Here is an 8,859-nt window from a genome sequence, read left to right on the forward strand (position 1 = left end):
GGCGTTGGCTTCCAACGGGTTGACGTACCCAATTCCTTTACCCAGAATCGCATTGGTGCGCTTGACCAGTCTTTTAATAATTTGGCCTTAAAATAAAATTGGGTTTAAAATGGAGTCATTTTTGTAAAAACGGTCCCATTGCCTGAACAATGGGTTGCGACTTAAAATTGTTTATAAGACCGATTTATCGGCATCGCATCCAAAATAAAAATATTTTATCAAAAATCATCAAAAGGATGTTTTCGGGTCCTCCAAGGGGGTTTTCGATGAAAACAATGACAAAATCTATCTTGGAAGGACAGAGACAAGCACGCCCTACCCGTGCTAATGCGCACGCCCGTGCCACAAAGACTCTTCTGGAGTGTGTTGCATAGCACGGCCCATGCCCAATCAGCCAGAGTTCCAGACTTGAGCACGCCAAAGCCATGCATCATAGCACGCCCGTGCTTCGAAGACAAAACTGGCATGAACTAAAAACGCAAATCGATCCTTTTCTCACATGGGCCCGCCTCGAATAGTTTTCTAAGCGTACTAAACAAGATTTAGACCTATTTTGGAAGAGAAAGGAGTCCTAACTAAGAAGAAATCCAAGGCCTAAACAGTCATGATCTCCTATAGAAGATTTTGTACTTAATAAGGATTCTATTTCCTAAACGGAGTCAGATTTGCTTTCAGGAGCTCTATATAAAGAGGGGAGTTTTTCATTAATGGATCATCTCGAATTTGAGTAGTTTTATACATAGTTCTCTCTCTCTCAAAAGTCTCAAGCATCCAAGCTTTGTGCCAAGATTCAAGGAAGCCATTCCACATAGCTGTTACCTAGTTTTATGTCTAAACTCTTAATCTTGTTTTTCTCTTTATTGTTCATCACTGACTATGAAGATTTATTCATGTATTACTGAGTTTTATTTAATTACTATGTCTAGCTAAGCTCTTATACTAGGGATTTGATGTAACTGAATTCGATTCCAATTTATGAATATTAGATCTGTTTTTTTCATTGTTCTTGCTATAATTTATTATTGAACTTAAAGCTTCCAGGCAGAGTTTCTCCCCTGGATTGAATTATTTCATTAATCATTATCGGAAGAAGGGTTTTTGATATGAAAAGGTAATGAATTACTTGAAAATAATAACTTGATGCGAAAGCTATATGGTTTGACTCAAGGGGGGGTTTTCATAAGTTAATGACCTTAGGTTATGAATTCACAAAACAACCATAAAACTTAGGGATTTAATTTATGTCTGATTGCTCTATTGAAAGATAGGTAATTAGACTAGATTAGAATAGCTAACAATACATCGGGAGAGCTTGTTAGTGAATTTAGGGTTGTTTCTCCTACTTGAACAATTAAAATCGATTAACAGACTAATGAAATAAATTGGATAGAATTAAGTGAAATCAAATTCCCTAGTAGTTCAAAATCCTTGGTTTCTTTTCACCTGACTTTGTTGCTTGATCTCTTCTGTTTTATTTTCGAATTTACTTTCTTTATAACAAATCTCTCTTATTGTCGTTTAAATAATAATAGGTTAAGATAATTTTGATACTTGATATACAATCTCTGTGGATACGATACTTTCTCACTCTATATTACTTGTCGCGATTTCGTACACTTGCGAAAATCACTGTCAGTTACCTAGTAATACTGAAAAAAATCCTAAAGAACAGGTACAAGCCATCACCTTGAGGAGTGGCAAACAGTTGGAGGAACCAAACAGGGCAAAGAAGGAGAAGGAAGAGCAAAAAAGATTCCCATCATTGACCTAGAAGAGAAAGAGGAAGTAAAAACTTATGTTCCACCTGTCCCTTTCCCACAAAGGTTAAAGAAAACACAAGATGACAAGAGCTTCCTCAAATTTCTTGATGTCTTCAAAAAGCTTCAAATCAACATACCTTTTGCTGAAGCCCTTGCTCAAATGCCCAGCTATGCAAAATTCTTAAAAGAGATCCTGAGCAAGAAAAGGAAGATTGATGATCAAGGAATGGTAATGTTGACAGAGGAGTGTAGTGCAATTATTCAAAATAAATTACCTCCAAAATTAAAAATCCAGGAAGTTTTTCTATCCTTTGTAATTTTGGAAATCTTGATTTTGAAAAAGCATTAGCAGATTTAGGTGCTAGCATTAGTCTAATGTCTTATGAAGTTTTTAAGATGCTAAGGATGGAAGAGCTAAAACCAACAAGGATGTCTCTACAGTTGGTAGATCGATCAATCAAATATCCAAGAGGAATTGTAGAAGATGTGCTCGTCAAGGTTGGTAAATTCATCTTTCCTGTTGATTTTATTATTCTTGACATTGATGAAGATAGAGAAGGATCCTTAATCCTTGGAAGGCCCTTTCTTGCAACTGTAAGAGCATTGATTGATGTGTATGAAGGTAAGTTAACCTTGAGGGTAGCTCAAGAGGAGGGTAGGTCAAGAGGAAGTTGTTTTTTATGTTCTTAAATCTTGTAAACTTCCCATAGATTATAATGACTGTTTTAGGATTGATGTTGTTGATGAATGTGTTGATAACACTTTGCATATTAAAGATAAAAATAACATTAATAATCCAAGAATCATAGATGAGAAAGAAAGTGAATCACCAAAGCAAGAACTGAAACAACTGCCATCTCATTTAAAACATGCATTCTTAGGTGAGAATAATTCTTTCCCTGTTATTATTTCTTCTCACTTAACACTTGATCAAGAGGAAAGGTTGCTGCAGGTTCTACGAAAACATAAGAAAGCCCTAGGATGGTCTATTTCTGATTTGCAGGGAATAAGTCCAAGTGTGTGCATGCATAAGATCTTAATGGAAGAAGACTACAAACCTTCAATTGAGCATCAAAGAAGATTGAACCCAAACATGAAAGAGGTAGTCAAAGCAGAGATCATAAAACTTTTGGATGTTGGCATTATCTATCCAATTTTCGATAGCAGTTGGGTAAGTCCTGTTCAAGTTGTCCTGAAGAAAGGAGGTATGACAGTTAGTTATAATAAAAATAATGAGTTAACTCCTACTAGAACTGTCACAGGTTGGCGTGTGTGTATTGATTATAGGAAATTGAACAAAGCAACACGAAAAGATCACTTCTCTTTACCTTTTATTGATCAAATGCTTAAAAGACTTGTAAGTTATCCCTATTATTGCTTTTTAGATGGTTATTCAAGGTATTTCCAAATACCTATTCCTCCCGAGGATCAAGAGAAAACTACATTCACTTGCCATTATGGTACTTTCGCTTATAGGAGAATGCCTTTTGGGTTGTGCAATGCTCTTGCAACTTTTCAAAGATGCATGATGTCTATATTTTCTGACATGGTTGAGAAGTTCATTGAAATATTTATAGATGACTTTTCTGCATTTGGTTCTTGCTTTCATTCTTGTCTTTATAACCTCTCTTTAGTAATGCAGCGATGTGAGGACACTAACCTTGTTTTGAATTGGGAAAAATGTCATTTTATGGTTAGTGAAGGGATTGTTTTAGGGCATAAAATCTCACAAAAAGGGATTGAAGTAGATAAAGCCAAGATAGAAGTAATTAAAAAGCTACCTACCCTAAATTCAGTAAAAGGAATAAGAAGCTTTCTTGGCCATGCAGGATTTTATAGGAGATTTATCAAGGATTTCTCCAAAATCACAACCTCTTTGTAATTTATTAGTTAAAGATGTTCCTTTTGATTTTGACAAAGAGTGTTTGGATGCTTTTAACAGGTTGAAGAAAGAGTTGACTTCAGCACCTATCATTACTACAACAGATTGGAGTCTTCCCTTTGAACTTATATGTGATGCTAGTGATCATGCTATTGGAGCTATTCTTGGGCAAAGAAAGGAAAAGAAATTGCATGTCATTTATTATGCTAGTCATACATTGAATGATGCACAATTGAATTATGCCACCACTGAAAAAGAACTTCTAGCTATTGTTTTTGCTTTTGATAAATTTAGGGCTTATTTGATTGGAGCTAAAATAATAGTGTACACTGATCACTCTACTATTAAGTATTTATTGGAAAAGAAAGATGCAAAATGTAGATTAATTCGTTGGGTTCTTCTCTTATAGGAATTTGATTTAGAGATTTGTGATAAAAAAGGAATTGAAAACCTTGTAGCAGATCATTTATCCAGGCTTGAGTTGGGGAAGAAGAGCAAGCAGAATTGCAAATCAATGAAGAAATTTCCCCATGAAAATCTTCTTCTTCTTCTAGCTAAAGCACAAGCTCCATGGTATGCTGATATAGTTAATTACCTTGCTTGCACGATTACTTCTCCTAATCTTTCTTATCAACAAAAGAAAAATTTTTTTCATGATCTTACATATTACTATTGGGAGGAGCCCTTTTTATTCAAGTATTGTAGTGACCGGCTTTTTCGACGATGTATACCGGAAGAGAAAATGGAAAGTGTCTTTTGATTCTGTCATTTAATGGAATGTGGAAGACACTTTGGAGCAAGCAAGACGCCAGCATGAATCGTAGAAAGTGGTTTGTATTGGCCTAACTTATTTAAGGATGCTTTCAATTTTGTGCGTCTTTATGATCATTGTCACAGGTTAGGTAATATCTCCAAGCGACATGAGTTGCCATTAAACAATATCCTTGAAGTGGAGATCTTTGATGTTTGGGGCTTAGATTTCATGTGGCCATTCCCATCCTCTTATCCCAACCAATACATTCTAGTAGCGGTGGATTATGTCTCGAAATGGGCGAAAGCTGTTGCCCTCCCCAATAATGATGCCAAGAGTGTGATGAACTTCATCAAGAAATATATTTTCACATGTCATGGTACTGCAAGAGCAATAATCACAGATGGAGGTAAGCACTTTTGCAATAAGTGGACAAGTGGAAGTCACTGATAGGGAAATCAAGAAGATACTGGAGACCACGGTTGGCCAATCAAGGAAGGACTAGTCTAAGAAGCTCGATGACGAACTTTGGGCTTATAAAACTGCATTTAAAACACGAAATGGTATGTCTCCATATCGAATGGTTTACAGTAAGGCTTGTCACCTCCCTGTTGAGTTAGAGCACAAGGCATATTGGGCAGTCCAGTTTCTTAACTTTAATGCTAAGGAAGTTGGTCAAAAGAGGTTGCTTCAATTGAATATGATGGATGAAATGCGACTCCATGCTTTTGAGAATGCCAAAATCTATAAAGACCACACCAAACAATGGCATTATAAGCACATTATCCTAAGAAATCTAAAGGTAGGCCAACAGGTATTGCTCTATAACTCAAGACTCCATCTTTTTCCAGGTAAATTGTGCTCTAGATGGTCTGGCCCATTCATGATCAAAGAAATTTTTCCACATGGGGCCATTGAAATAGTGGATGGTGACCGGAGTTTCAAAGTCAATGCTCGATGCCTAAAGGTTTACCAAAATGGAGACTTTGATCTAGTCCAAAACACCATAAGTCTTGCTTAGCCTAAATCGGGTTTATTCTTCAAGCTTAACGACGTTAAACAAAAGTGCTTGTGGGAGACAACCCATATTCTTTTCCTTAACCTTCTTATTTCAATTTATTTTTGTTATTTTTGTTATGGTTTTTCCCAACTTTTCTCTATGATTGTTCCTTTGTTTCAGTCAAGTTCTTTCAGGTACAGGCTCTAGCATGCCCTTTCCTCGCTAATCAGCACGCCTGTGCTTCAAAAAGGTGGGAATTGCTTCGAGGGTCAGAGGCCTGCACGCCCTAACCATGCCAAACAGCACGCCCGTGCTTAATAAGTGAAGATTGGCCTTACAAGTTAGGCTCTTGCACGCCCTAACCGTGCTCATCAGCACACCCGTGCTCCAAAACTGTTGAATTTAGTCTTGAAAGTCAAAGTCTAGCATGCCCGGGTCGTGCCAATCCACACGCCTGTGCCAGGTGCGATAAATTTTTCTCTTGCAAGTCAGAGGCTCACACGCCCAAGCCGTGCTATGTGCACGTCCGTGCCCGCCACTGCCTCAAAACTGGTCTAGCGAGGTTCTAAACTTCAGATATGCTGTAATTCGGGTTACAAAACACCCCATCATAATAGCTCCTTTATCCGCCCGTGCAACTCTCGCCCATCGTAAACATAGCTAGTAATCGACATGCAACAAAATCCCCCGAAATCAATTGCCCATAAAAAATATAATTCGTTGCGGCTCAATACCCCATTGCTCTCATTTCTCCCAAAAATAGTGTTGGCTAGAAATTGTGAATATACCTCAGAGCAGGGTTTCTCAATTTTGAGGCTTTCGAAAACCTAGGATTATAATTATGTTCTCCAGTCAGATCATTCCATGTACTGCGATCATTAAAGTTTGTAGATATTCGATTATGAGCATTTTCAGTGGGGAACCCAAATATATGACTAACCTCATTTACAGAAAGTTCATAATTTCTCCCAAACAGCCTGAATCTAATTTTGCTAGGGAAGTCAAATAGGCGAATAACAGAAGAATAGGAATTTAAAAACTCTAAATTTAGAGGTGCATAAATAAGATCTTTCATGTTAATAAATTGTTCCCACCCAATATGCCTAAGGGGTTCTAAAACAGCATCCCTAATCCCCACTTGTGCTAGTGCAGACTCATCAATAAACCTATTTGGCAATATAGGGTGAAGAGAAAGTTTGTTGTACCTTTCTTGTTGTTCCGGTGAGTCAATCTCAAATGGAGAAGGAGTAGCCGTAGGAGGTGGAACGGGTGGAGGAGAAGTGGCGGAAGATCAAGCAATTGGTCATTGTGTAGCAGCTACTGAAGAGGCAAGTCTGCTGCGCTTGTATGGAGGCATGGTGAAGGAGAGAGGTGAAGAAATTTGGTTTTGGTGTGTTTGGGTTGAGAGAAAAAGAGAGAAAAATAGAGAAAAGGGAGGAGGCGGCTAGGGCGTGCGGTTTGGGAAAAGAAGGGAATGAGGGCGTGCCCTTTAAATAGAGGCGCGTTTTAATGCGCATGTCTGAACGTGGCCAGGTCGTGTTAACTGGCACAGCCTGGCTGTGCGTGCTTCTGACTCTCTGAGGCAGTTTGCGAGCATGGGCATGCTGGGAAGCACGACTGGGGTGTGTGTGCCTTTGACCTGTAGAAGAAAACTTTGGCTTACCTAGTATGGGCGTGCTGGAGGGCACGGCAAGGGCATGCGCGGTTCTGACTTGCGAAATGACTTTCTCCTTTCTTGACGCACGAGCATGTCCTTGGGCACGGCTTAGGCGTGCAAGCTGCAATTCCTTGCCTTATATTAGCACGGGCGTGCTGTATCACACGATCAGGGCGTGCTAGCCTCTGACCTTTAAGGCTGTTTCCCACCTCTTTGAGGCACAGTTGTGCTGATGAACACGGTCAGGGCATGCTAGCCTCTGACCTTCGAGAGTGATGTTCACCTTTTTGAAGCACGGCCGTGTTGATGAGCACGGCTAGGGCGTGCTATCTTATGGACTTCAACTTGCACCTGAAAGAATATTTACTAAAACAGAAGAACAATTATGGAAAAAGTTTTGGGAAATTTATAATAGAAATAACAAAAATAAATTAAAATAAGAAGGTTTAAGAAAATAATATGGGTTGTCTCCCACAAGCGCTTTTGTTTAACGCCGTTAAGCTCGACGCACTAAACCAGGTTTAGGCTAAACAAGACTGATGGTGTTTTTGACTGGGTCAAAGTTTTCATTTTGATAAACCTTTAAGCGTTGAGCATTGACTTTGAAACTCCTATCACCATCCACTATTTCAATGACCCCATGTTGAAAAATTTCTTTGATCGTGAATGGGCAAGACCATCTAGAGTGTAACTTACCTCAAAAGAGATGGAGTCTGGAGTTATAGAGTGTTGACGCGTGTTTTTATGCCCCCACCTAATCCAATGATGATACGAGGATGTGGAATGAAAGGTTAATTCTACCTAGAAGTCTTTTAATCCAAGGATTTAAATAAAATCAATTTTAAGTGTCTGACTGGGTCATAGCTGCGTCACGCAGCTATATTAGACTACATGCCGTTTTTGTATTAATGACATATAGCTCTGATACAGCAAGTAAGCTGCGTCACGCAACTAACGGCTGCATCACGCAGTTATGCTCTGTGCCCTACTTATATAAATAGATTTCTTTTTCTCACGTAAAAGGGAAACTTCTGAACAATTCGGGACGATTTTTAAGAAACCCTAAAACGCATTGTGCGGCCAGATTCTCCTCCAAAAGCTCTTTTGAGTTCGTTTGAAGGAGAATTGCCCTTAGAGATCAATTTTAGGTGAATTAAACTAAAAAAGAGAGAAAATTAAGAGAGAAAAGAGCGAATATTTAAAATCCTTGGTGACGAAGCTTCTGGATCGCGGTAACCTTCATTCGTTAAACCGTTTACAATCCTCAATCTGAGGATTAGGTAATTTCTTTACACCTTTTGTGTTTTTATTCATTGATTATTTATTTTATTGTTGTTTTAGTAGTTTAGTCTTAATTGGATTGTATTCTATTCGTTTTGGTCATTCGAGGCTGTCTTGAATCATATTTAAATAAAAAAACCCCTTAAACAAATAATTTAAAACAGAATTCGGACCAGAGCAGTTGCGTCACGCATCTAGTAGATCCGTAACGGAGCTGGCAGTTGCGTGATGGAACTGTTGATGTCCAAAATTTCGTTTCTTTTACCCAAAAGAGCCGCGTCACGCAGCTATCGGCTGCGTCACGCAGCTGTTCTAGGGTCCAGAAATAGTTTTTTATCCTTTTCAAAAAAAAAAAAAATTTTGTTCAAAAAAATAAAATTTAATTCTTTTAATAAATCCGAAGACAACCAATTATGGACAGATTATAATTTAATTAAGTTTAGAACATTAAAATGTAATTATGCATGATTTCGGGTTTTAGGGTTTTTGGATTCAAATTCGGGTAGAATGTATTTTTAGGTTCGGTTT

This window comes from Jatropha curcas, chromosome 11 (genome assembly GCF_041381405.1).
Source record: "Jatropha curcas cultivar XTBG-Jc1 chromosome 11, XTBG_Jcur_1.0, whole genome shotgun sequence".
In the NCBI taxonomy this organism is placed as follows: Eukaryota; Viridiplantae; Streptophyta; class Magnoliopsida; order Malpighiales; family Euphorbiaceae; genus Jatropha; species Jatropha curcas.